Here is a 12,806-nt window from a genome sequence, read left to right as displayed (position 1 = left end):
GTGCTCAAGGTGAAGTCTACTTGGGATTCTCTCTTGCTCTCCCTCTTGCACCTCCTGCTCCTGCTCGTGAGCTCTTGTGCTCGCTCTCCCTCTCATAAATAAATATTTTTAAAATTTTTTAATAATTAATAAACATAATTCATATATAGGAAAACTCAACATCAAAGTTGGAAATTTTCCCCAACTTTATCTATAAACTCAATGCAATTCCAGTCAAACTTAAGAAGTTGACCACAAATTCAAACTGAAGTGTAAAGGGCCTAGGAGAGTCAGGACATTTTTTGTTTTGACAGAAAGGGAGTAAGCTTTTAATGAAGTATAACAAATATAGAACAAAGCACAAATCATAAGTATACAGTCCTATGATTCCTAAGCACATCTATCTAACTACCACCCAGATTCAGAAAGAGATCATTATCAGCACCCTAGAAGTACTCCTCATGCCCCTCTGTAGCCACTATCCACTCCCAAATGTTGGCAAAGATGTGTAGAGAATAAAATCATACACATTGCTGATGACTTACTTTGTAGAAGAAGGACCTGCATATCAATGGAGGAGAGGGAGGTATCTGTGGCGATATGGAGATTCCAAATGAGAACACCATTAACTTTGGAGGGAACACATATACGGATGGACCTCAGACAGAAGAGGACTGAAGATAAGACTATCATAACTAGAGTCAAACAGAAGATACTAAATGTCCAAGGAATCTGGTCTTGAACATTCAGAAGATCAGAGTACTGAAGGTTTTTAAGTTAGAAACATTAGTATAAAGAAATGAAATGGAAAGATTAATGTGTGGAATGAACTAGAAAGACAAAAGTATAGAAAAAGAAACTGGGAAGGAGGCTACTATGAGAGTCCACATAATAAGATAACCCAAGATGGAGACAGTGAGAATAAAAAGAATATGAGACATAATAATGGAAGAAAGCAAATACTGTAGATGCCCGGTTATGGGAATATATATAAACAATCGTCTCCTGCCTCAACTCATTCTCAAGCTACAAACTTCCATTATCGTTCACTCTTTTCTTATATCGACACTTACTTTTCTTATATCCACACTTAAAATCACAAATTCTTAGTGATTTTACTTTTAGATCTCTCAAATATAATGTCTCCTTTCCACTCAGTTATTCCAGTTTTTGATATAATTATTTCTCACTTAAATTATTACAAAGTATCCTAGCTGGGATGCCTGGGTGGCTCAGTCAGTTAAGCATCTGCCTTCAGCTCAGGTCATGATCCCAGGGTTCTGGGATCGAGCCCAGTGTCGCTTCCTGCTCAGCAGGGAATCTGCTTCTCTAGCTCTCTTCCTCTGTCCCTCCACCCACTCGGATTCTCTCTCTCTCTCTCTCTCAAATAAATAAATAACATCTTTATTTTTTTTTTAAAGATGTTATTTATTTATTTATTTGACAGAGAGAGACAGCCAGCGGGAGAGGGAACACAAGCAGGGGGAGTGGGAGAGGAAGAAGCAGGCTCCCAGTGGAGGAGCCTGATGTGGGGCTCGATCCCAGAACGCCGGGATCACGCCCTGAGCCGAAGGCAGAGGCTTAACGACTGAGCCACCCAGGCGCCCCTAAATAACATCTTTAAAACAAAATTTAACATTAAAAAAAAAAAGTCTTCTGACTAGTTTCCATACTGTCAATACCTTTTTCCTTCTACAACTTTTTTTTTTTCAAGATTTATTTATTTATTTTTGAGAGAGAGGGTGCGGGGGGAAGGGGCAGAGGGAGAGAAAGAGAGAAAATCTTAAGCAGACTCCAATCTCAGCAAGGAGCCAGACACAGGACTTGATCTCACAACCCTGAGATCATGACCTGAGCCGCAATCAACAGTCAGACACTAAACTGACTGAGCCATCCAGGGGCCTCTCCTTCTACCACTTTCTACACTAAAGCCCAAATCCTGTTGATGTCTAACCTGTGTTTCACTCCCAGGTCAAAAACCTTTAAGAGCTACCCAAAACATTACTGAACTAAGCTTTCCTAGCACAGAACACAAGGCCTTTCCAGAAATATCACAACTTTTCTATCTCACACTGCTCCCCTCACCTACCCCATTTAGCCACATGAGAAATTCCGCACTACCACCACATGTTTCTATAATGCAAGGTAGCACACACATTACTGAGAAGTAGAGAAATGATGTTAGTGTAATGCAGAAATTACATTGGTTCTGACAGGGTTCTTCCCAGATCGTTAAAGATTTGCACCATTAATTAATAGCAGCTAAATGCAACAAGCCTTGAAGGAATCTAATCCTACGTTGATGCCATTACCCTAGATGCCCATCAGTACCTTTCCTCCTCTGGTCTCAGTACAGTAACAGGCTTTGTCTTGCAAGGGTGCAAGCATGGTTTTCCTCAATCTTTGGTGGGCCGGAGGGGGGGGAGTGAGGGACCCAAACACCAGGCAGCGAGCCAAAGCCAACCAGTCTGCCATCACAATATTTCACACAAAACTTGCAACTGCCTCTACATCTATAAAGTGTGATATTTACGTCCCTGTTCTTGTCTCCACAAATCGACAGCTTCAATTCTTCCTTTTCCTCCTTCTATCTATCTTTCTTTTTTCTTAAGAAAAAAATCAATATTTACTGAGATACTTATTAGGAATTTCACATGTGTTAACTATGCCAACATTTTAATTAAAGTTGTTATTGTTCTTGTTGGTGCCCTAGTAACATGGGTAGATAGGTTTTGCGTATTCTACCCGTTTTTCCCATAAACCCTGTTTTAATGAGTTATAGAACTAAACGTTTTTCAAAAATGCATATATTGAAGCAGAAATGTCTGTACTTGCAGTTCCTGAATGATGCCATGTACTTCACCTCCACAGTATCTTGCTCATTCTGTCTCTTTACCTGGACTGTTCATCCTCTTCCCAAACCCAGCTACCATAAAAGAGAACCCTCTTTTCTAGAGACACAGTTAATCCTCATTCCTTTATTGTACTGACATACACTGATCACACCATTACATTTAGCTACCTCCATCACAATCATTTGCTTTCTAAAGTTGTTCTTAGACTTTAGCATACATCAGAAATACCTAAAGGAGTTAGAACACAAGGCTGATGGGTCCCATCCCCCCAAATTACTGATTCTGCAGGTCTGGAGTGAGACTTGAAAATCTGGCTCTCCACTGCTAGTCCAAGGACCACACTTTGAGAATTACCTTACTTTTTTTTTTTTTTTTAAAGATTTTAAAGTAATCTCTACACCCATCGTGGGGCTCGAACTTGCAACCCCCAAGACCAAGAGTCTCATGCTCCACTGACTGAGCCAGGCACTAGAAAACTACTTTTTTTAGAACAGCAATGGCCAATAGAACTTTCTATAATTATAAAATTGTTCTGTATATCTGAGCTGTCCAATATGATAACTAAGTACATGTGCCTATTGAGTACATAAAATATGCAAGTATGACTGAGTATATTAGTTTCCTTTTTTTTTTTTTTAAGATTTGTATTTATTTATTTGACAGAGAGAGAGAGAGCACAAGCAGGGAGAGCAACAGGCAGAGGGAGAGGGAGAAGCAGGACCCCACAGAACAGGGAGCCTGACGCGGGGCTCAATCCCAGGACCCTGGGATCATGACCTGAGCCGAAGGCAGACACTTTAACTGACTGAGCCACCTAGATGCCCTGAGTATATTAGTTTCTTATTGGTGCTCTTAACAACTTAACACAAATTTAGTGTCTTAACGCAAATTTATTATCTTATCTCGTTTACCACAAAAAGCTCACAGAAAGGACTTCACAGAGCTGTAGTTATTTCAATTTCAATAACACTTAACTAGCTCTAAATGCTACTGAGTCCTTATAAAAATGTATTTGAATGCTGTCCTAAGGCAACAAAGTCCTGGACACCAATATCTTATTTACTACAACTGCAAAGCAAAATTTATTTCGCTGAGTTAAACACTTGAAGAGCAAATACAAGGGGATAAGGAATAAATAGTAAGTACTGCCACAAAAAGTAGGGGTACCAGATCAGATTTATAGACTCCTCTGCCGCCACCTCAGAGTGCTTGAAAATTAGGAACTGTTTGTACTAAAACACAAACCAACAGTCAGCAATAATATACTAAAGTTAATAAACACATTCCTGTAAGTCCAAACTCACCAAGTCCAAAACCAAGAGATCATCTTTCCATCAACATCTGTCACCTCCTGACATCTTTACTTCGAGTAGCACTAGCATTCCTTAATAGCCTACTGATAGTAGTCTGCTATGTTTCTCCCAATCCTCATTCTTGCCATCTGAATTTTATTTCAGGCTTTACTACAGTTACCTAATTATCTTCTCTCTCCAAACACATGCTACACACAACTGTTGAGTTAGTTTTTCTGAAGCAATCCTGCTCCTATCACTTCCTGCTCAAAAACTTTCCATTACTTCCCAATGTCTACTGAATAAAGTCCAAACACCCTACCTTAATACACACTGATGCCTACTTTCTAGCCCCATCATTCACTATCCTGAGGTTTCCAAAATCCCAAGGTTCAGTCAAAATGGGTTCCTGTTTGCAAACGCAATTCCTGATACCATCTCCCCACTACATCTATGAGCTCACAAACAAGTCTGGGTGTGAATACCCACAGATTAGAATTTGAGAAATGAGGTTTTAGAAAAGTCAGGTGATATATTATGCAATTAAGATACCTGGACTTCAGTACGAAATGGGAGAAACCACGGACATTTTTAAAGCAAGACAGTATCACGATCAAATCTGCATTTCAGGAATTTAACTCTAGCAAGAAGCGTACAGAAAATATTAGTAGCAAAAAACAGAGAAGACTATTAAAACAGTACAGGAGCCAATGAGGGGTGACTAAGTTATTAGCAGTGGAAATAAATAAGCAGATCTGAGATTTCTGGGGAGAATCAAAAAGATTTCATGGAAAGTGTATTCAAATCTCCACTCTTGACCACTTCAAAATCACAGCCTGAGTTGTCTTTTCAAAATGCAAATCTGGGGGCACCTGCTTGGCTCAGTCGGTTAAGTGTCTGCCTTCAGCTCCAGTCATGATTCCAGGATCGATCCCTGCATCGGGCTCCCTGCTCAGCGGAAAGCCTGCTTCTCCTTCTCCCTTGGCCTGCTGCTCCACCTGCTTGTGTGTGTGTGTCTCTCGCTCTGTCAAATAAATAAAACCTTTTTAAAAAAATGCGGATCTGATCATGTTCCCCCCTCTGCTTAAAACCCATCAGTGCTTCCTGCTTATTTTAGATTAAAAAACAAATTTTGTCACAATTTTGCTTATAAAGTCCAGAGTGACCTGGCCTCTGACCACAATTCCAGTTAGTCTTCATCCTTCTTCCCCATTTCCCAGCAGTCTTTACTCCTGATCATACCGACGTTCTTTCAGCTCTTGAATATGCATTTGTTCCCTCCCACCACAGGGCCTCTGCAGGTCAGGCCCTCTCTATTATATTCTTATACCACTGTGTCCTTTCTCTATATGGCCTCTTTTCAGTTTATGATTACATTTTTGTGGGAATTCCTAAAGAAATGTCCATCTCACCCACTGGACTGTAAGCTCCAATGAAGACCAGGACTGGCTCTATCTGTTCACCAGTGTAACCCCACCTCTCAGCACAGGGCCTTGCAAGTCAGTAGGTAATTTAAAAAAAAAAAGTATTTCTTGAATTACTGGTATTCCCAATTTATTGACAACAACTCTGAAGTTCCTAGCTTTGATAAAAGGTAATCATGCTTTTAACTGAAATAGAGAACCAAAGAAAACATGATGAATTATCTGTAGGACATGCAGGTGAAGATGTCTAATAGATAACTGGAAACTGAAGTATGTAGCACAAAAGACAAAACATTATGGGTAGAGGTCAGATACGCTCTTGAAATCACAAAGGCCAGTTATTCTCCTGGGAAAGGGAGGAGGGGAAAAAGAGGAAGGATTATGTATCAGAATCTCTTGGAAAGAGGGGCTTATTCACATGTGCTCTCACTTTCCCCCAAATGAGGATCTCAATACATTATTCGAGGTACTACTGACAGAGGAGTGTTGCACCTATGCGAAGTGGAGAGGCAAAACTTTACATGCTGAGAACCATGACGATGAAAGAAAATTGCTGCAAGGTCACTCATAATCATTTTAGGAACAATTCCAATGGATTCAGATGTGAAGACGAAGCATATGAGAGGATTACTTAGCCTTTTGTGATAAAAAATAGTCTAAAGGAAATTTTCCTTAAAAAAAAAATGAAAGACTGAAATGAGCATTTGTAGAGAAAAACAGGAAAAAGGCAGGGCAGGAGAGTGTATTTAAGGCTCATGGGAAACACTAAATGTAATACAGCAAGATCCCTGAAGAAAATGTAAAGGTTAAATAATAATAAACACTACATATACTGAACACTATATGCCTGGATCTTAACTGTTCCATATACATTATTTTAAATCTTCCAAAGTCCCATAAAGTATATACTATTCTTTTTCCCGTTTTATAGATGAGGAAACAAATAACAAATGATTAAGAAACTTGCCCCAAGGTCAAACAGCTGGAATCATATCTGGGATTAGATTCCAGCTCCTTCATTAAAGCCAAATGACAAAATCAAGAATATTCATTAGACATGAAAGTATATATATTTTTTCTTTGAAAGGGGTCCACCTCTTGTGAAATGGGAAGAAACGCTAGAAGATAACTGGGGTGGGGGTTGGGGATGGGATTCTTGCCCTGTTCTCTGCCCCACTCCAATCAAAGAAGCACTGAGCGAGATGGGGGAGGGGCACTGAGGAAGGGGAAAGGTTTGGAGCTGTAGGTGTGGAGAATGGAAAAGACCAGGGAAGAATCTGGGAATGACTAGGGAAGAATCAGAGTCAACGCCAACTTGATCCGTAAGCACAAATTATGAGCTTCTGCGAATCCTACATTAACATCTGAGTTGGGGCCAACTATGTGTCAGGCGCTGTTCTAGGCGTTGTGGAGATCCAGATAACTTCTCCGGGTATTACAGTCTCGGAAACAACCAACATCAATGATGGCCTGACACTTAGGAAAGCCATATTCCTCCAGAATATCATCTGAAAGCTTTAAGGAGTACATCCCAAGACAAGATTGGCTTGGGGGGAGGGGCGGGAGGAGCAGTCGAAAGGGCAGTTCCTACGTGCGCTCGCCCCAAGCACCCCTGGATACTCTCGAAGGACCACAGAGGGACGCGAATGCGAGCCCAGAAACTGCACCCGAGGGCGGCGGGAACGCAGCTACCTGCGGGCCCCGGACATCAGGCGCGCCCCCCCTCCCCCGACGCCGCGGCTCCCCCGGACTCCTTGGCTCCCCGGAAGCCACCGGCTTCCGCTCGGGGCACTACCACACCATTCAGTCTCTTCCCCAACAGCCCCGAGCAGACCGGACCCCCAAATCAACTTACCCGCCCTGCCTAGCCCAAGAGAGCCGGGGATCCTTTCTGGACACCGAGGTCTCCCTGGCATCTCCACCAATGCCAGAGCTCAGTCAGGACGCGGAGGCGGGACTGAGCATCCACGGCCAATCAGACCAGACGTAAAGAACGTCCCGGCGCACATAACTAGTTCCCGCCTTTGGGAGGGCGAAAAAAAAAAACACGGTTGGCGCCAAACTCGCGTAGGCTTGTGCAGACTTTAAGAGAAAGGGGCGGAGCCTAAGCTGGCGGGGACGGTGATGGGGCGGGGCTTCACTGCGGAAGGGGTGGGACCTTAGAGAAGGTGGGGGCGGAGTCTGGGAGAAGCTCTTTAATGAAAGGGAAAGTAAACTCTGAGAAGGCCCTGTCATTTATTTAGTCCTTTATTCTATAAATTCCATTGAATGTCAACCGCGTGCTAGACGTGGTGCTGGACTCTGGCTCCATAATGATAAATAAGCACTGTTCCTTGCCCTCAGACACTTTCCTGCATAATAGATAAACAATTTAGCCCAGGGCATTGGGAGCTTTGAAGACAGGATACCAAGTCCAGTCGGGTAGGAGGAACAGAAGAGCTTTTTAGGGGGTAGAATACCCGAATTGGCTTATAGACTTGCAGGAACTAGAGATGCCGGTAGGGTCTAGCCTCCAGAGGTGGGGCCTACACCACTGATCGGTGGGGAAGTGAAACAGAAATGACTTCCTCTCTGCTACCTGATCTGGGGATCCTCATCTTGATCTCTAACCGCTTCCTCCTGTTTGTCCATTTTAATAACTTGTAACTGTCTATGAACTTATTACATATTTTTAAATTTTTCAGAAAGACCTCCATTTGGGAGAGTATGTTCTGGAAGAACACTGGTTTCCTGGAGTCTACCCCAACCAGCTTTGCCTCTGAAAAGTTAGGCAAGCATTCCAGGTAGTGGAGACTGGGAAATACTAAAACGGTGTGCAACTACGAGGTATTTATTGTTGCTGGAGCATGAAGTGTGAAATGAGGCTGGTGGGGGAGGCAGGGGTCAGAGCTTAAAAGACCTTACATATGTCAGAGAGCTTGGAATTTACCTTTAAATGATGAGGCATTGGAAACCACTGAAGGATTTTATGCTTGGTGCGGTCGTGATCTGATTCGCGTTACTAAAATCCTCTGGCCTTGAGAAGGAGAATTTTGAGATGCTCTGACAGTGATCCAAGCTAGAGGAAATGAGGATCTGGAGGAAATGGCAGGTAACAGAGAGGATAGATTTCAGATATTTAGGAGATGAAATCAACAAAACTTGCCAATTGATTGAATATGGGTTTTCAGCATGGGTGCATAATGATGACATTCATCCAAAAATATTTGTTGAGAACATAGAATATATATCTCAAAAATAACTGAAGTTTTCCCCCAAACTTATCTTTCAGAGAAGAATGGCCCTATTACTAAAGTCCTTACAAAGCCTCTCATTTTACTGGAAATTCTTAAAAATTTACATTGAATAGAAAGTAGTGATTGATTTAAAAATATTTGTTTGGAAAGACGTCAATCAATGCCAACTTGGGAATTTGGGATACTTCCAGAAATCAACTGAAGGCATCAGTATTTTTTTTAAAGAAAACAAATGTAACACAGTTACATGTTTTATAAAATCTGGACTCACAATTGCAAATGTTGCTTTAAAAAAAAAAAAAAGCAATTTCTAGGGGAGCCTGGCTGACTCGGTTGGTAGAGCATGCAACTCTTGATCTTGGGGTGGTGAGTTCAAGCCCACCATTGGGGATAGAGCTTACTTTTTTTTTTTTCTTATTGTATTTTTTTGTTATTAACATATAATGTATTTTTTGTTTCAGGGGTATAGGTCTGTGATTCATCAGTCTTACACAGTACACAGCACTCACCACAACACGTACCCTCCCCAATGTCCATCACACAGCCACCTCATCCCCCAACCCCCAGCCCCTCCAGCGGGGATAGAGCTTACTTAAAAAACAACAACAGAAAAAAAGCAATTCCTGAAGATGTCTATATGTACTTACATGGGGAATAGTCTACAAGGTATAGTGTGAAGGAAGGAAAAAGTACAGTGTGGTATGCTGGCTTTTGTGTAAGAAAAAATGAGGAAAAGAATATACATATAGTTGCTTGTTTTTGCATAAGAAACACTTGAAGAATAAATTAAAACCTAATAAAAGGGTAACTTACCAGGGTAGAAGACTGGCTGGAGGGGATAGAGAGGAAAGGGAATTTCCTTTGAGTATGCCTTTTTTAAAACTTCCATTTAAATATTTTTATATGTAAATATACCTTGCTTTTCTTCGTTTTTTAATAACTGCTTTACCCTTTTAACAACAGCTTTTTTGACATATCATTCACATACCATATATTTCACCTATTTAAAGTACTGAGTTTGCCTTTTTATAACCTTTTGCTTTTGCTTCATGGAAGTGTTTCATGTATTTAAAGTTGAATCAAATTAGAAAGAAAAAATGCTAAAATGGAAAATAAATTGAAATAAATGAAACTGTAAACAAAAGAAATATAAACACTCAATCCCAATAATTATCTCAAGTGACATTTAAACAAAATGCTCTGGGACGCCTAGGTGGCTCAGTCAGTTAAGTAGCTGCCTCTGCTCAGGTCATGACCTGTCCTGGGATCAAGTCCCATCCGGCATTGGGCTCCTTGCTCGGCAGGGAGCCTGCTTCTCCCTCTGCCTCTGTCTGCCACTCCCCCCGCTTGTGCTCGCTCTCTATCTGTCAAATAAATAAATAAAATCTTTTTAAATAAATAAATAAACACAGTACTCTGACTGTACACCATTAGTAGGATATACTCCAAGCACAAAAAAAACTGCAGAGCAATCTTATACCTTATGCAGTTTTCTTAGTCTTAATATTGTAATTTTGAAACCATTTAATGTATATTGTAAGACAAATATATAATATGTTAATATTTTTAGGAATCAAGATATTTGTGGAAGAGAAAAGAGATCCAACATAAAATCAAAAAAATTAGGGGGGAGAAGAAAGATTAAACAAAAAATTAGGGGGCAATCTTATACTGTTATATCTGAACCGAAAATGCCAACATGACCTTATGATTTTTAAAAATATGTATTTCATGGGGTGCCTGGGTGGCTCAGTCGGTTAAGTGTCTGCCTTCGGCTCAGGTCATGATCCCAGGTCCTGGGATCAAGCCCCACATCGAGGTCCCTGCTCATGGGGAGACTGCTTCCCCATGCTTGTGGTCTCTCTCAAATAAATAAAATCTTTAAAAAATATACGTATTTCTTACTTCTGTTCCTTAAAGGGTCTGGAAGCATTACCTGACTAGCAATATATTTGACAGTAACTTTTGACTTCCCAAAAACCTAATTACCAATAGCCTTCTATTAACCAGAAACCTTAGCAATAATATAAACTGTCAATTAACATGTTTTGTATGTTCTATGTATTATATACTATATTCTTAAAGTAAGCTAGAGTAAATAAAATGTTATGGAGAAAATCATAAAAAATCAGAAGGAAAAGAAAGTATATTTATAATACTATACTCTGTTTATTTTTTAAAAAGGAATCCAAATATAAGTGGACCTGTGTATTTCAAACCTGTGTTGTTCAAGGATCAACTGTATTCTTATTAGATGGTGACCAACTGCCAACTGATGCATTCAGAAACTTTGTGTAAGAGAGTTTTAAATATGAAATTCACAGGGGAGTAGAAGGTAATTGATACAGCTGAAACCATAAGGATGGGGAGGGACAGAAGAGTGAAACAACAATAGAAAGGAACTGTGTTGTAAGTTTGACAGTCACTACAAAAATGAGCAATAGACCCAGATGCTTTTTTTTTTTTTTTTAGGATTCCATTTATTTGTCAGAGAGAGGGAAAACACAAGCAGGGAGGAGCAGTGGACTGAGGGAGAGGGAGGCTCTCTGCTGAGTACAGAGCCTAAAATGTGACTCGATCCCAGGACCCTGAGATCATGACCTGAGCTGAAGGCAAATGTTAACCGACTAAACCACCCAGGTATCCAACCAAGTTGCTGTTAAGACCATGACAAGACTACTGTCAGTCATTAGCATTCCTTCTGAGGCATGGGGAACAGGGGAGCCACTGTTCCTGGCTGCCTCAGCAACCCACTGCCAGAGCTTCCTGGTCTCCCTTTCCTTCCCCATGCATCTTTCACTGCATCTCAGCACTTTTCTCTTCCTTACAACCTAGAAGAGCCAAACTCTTGGATCATAGAAATGTGGCACTGTCAAATGTCGATTCTCTTATTTTCTTCAGTGTCTCATTTGTTCAATATTATTCTTCACTTTAACAAATACTTATTGAAGACATTGTAGGCTAGGCAACATACTAAGTGCCGTGGTTGTTTTAAAAGAATTTAGGGGTGCTTGGCTGATACACACATATCCTTTTCCTGCAGGATACTGGCATGGTGATCTTAGTTGGGTTCATAGCATCTGTTTGTATTAAGTGGCTAGAAGACTGTGTCTACAGCTTTGTAAAAATATACGCTCCGGGAAGAAGTTGCTGTCCTTGGACAGTGGCATTTATTAATTCATTCAGAAAGCACTTATTGAGTGTGCTCTGTGTGCTAAGGATATAAAGAGAAAGGCCCAACCACAGAAAAAGAGGATGACTGACAGTTCTAAATGGGAGCATGTGGAACAGGGTCCTGGGATCAGCCCTGCTTCGGGCTCCTTGCTCAGCCCCTCAACCTCACCCTCTCTTGCTCTCTTTCTGTGTCAAATAAATAAAATCTATAAAAAAAGAAAAAAGAAAAGTAGATCATGTTAATGGTAGTGGAAATGAACGGAGTGAAGTCTATTCCAGACACAGAGTGCTGTAGGAACAAACGCAAGGAAGCAGAAAACAGCGTGGTTTGTTAGGAGAATAATGTTCTACATGGTTGCATAATGAACTTCATTAATTCACAAATAGTTATTGAGTCTGTTGTGTGAGCCAGCCAGTTTTCTTGAGGGGATTCTATGGTAATACTATCTACCTCATAGGTTATTGTGAGGATTAAATGGGTTGACACATGTAAAACACCTAGAAAGGTCCCTGGCGCGGGGTAAGTTACTATTATCACTAGAAATACGAAGATGAATTATATATGGTCTCTTACCCCAAGAATTCGACTCTAGTTGGGGTGGGCAGAGAGACAAATGAAGCAATTTCATTAAGTTCTACAGGGGATACCTTCTTCTAGGGAAGATCTCTCAGATATAGTAACCTTTAAGCTAAGACCTGAAAGTGGAAGAGTTAGCCAACGGAAAGGGCGGAAGTGGGGTGGGAATGAATTCTGAACAAGGGAATAGTATAATTAGAGGCTTGAAGCAAGACAAGTCCAATGAAAGTGGTTCTGGATGGGGTGCCTGGCTGGCTCAGCTGGAAGAC

General features: G+C 40.9%; 1 protein-coding gene across 4 annotated transcripts in view; it reads right to left on the bottom strand.

The window, feature by feature from the left end:
* The window catches only part of CASP8AP2 (caspase 8 associated protein 2), a 38,338-nt gene extending 30,830 nt beyond the window's left edge, over positions 1 to 7,508 (bottom strand). For 3 of the 4 annotated variants that reach the window (XM_087865321.1, XM_087865323.1, XM_087865324.1), the window contains exons 1-2: positions 7,406 to 7,508; positions 4,999 to 5,150 (exon numbers count right to left, since the gene is read on the bottom strand). The gene's annotated coding sequence lies outside the window, so the exon portion shown is untranslated. The remainder of the gene's footprint in view (positions 1 to 4,998; positions 5,151 to 7,405) is intronic. The other variant, XM_087865322.1, reaches the window with a different exon arrangement.
* Between the last annotated feature and the right edge of the window lie 5,298 nt (positions 7,509 to 12,806).

Source organism: Ursus americanus, chromosome 11 (assembly GCF_024610735.1).
Source record: "Ursus americanus isolate L20-20 chromosome 11, mUrsAme1.1.p, whole genome shotgun sequence".
NCBI classification, from domain to species: domain Eukaryota; kingdom Metazoa; phylum Chordata; class Mammalia; order Carnivora; family Ursidae; genus Ursus; species Ursus americanus.
This window is presented reverse-complemented; position numbering and strand designations above follow the sequence as displayed.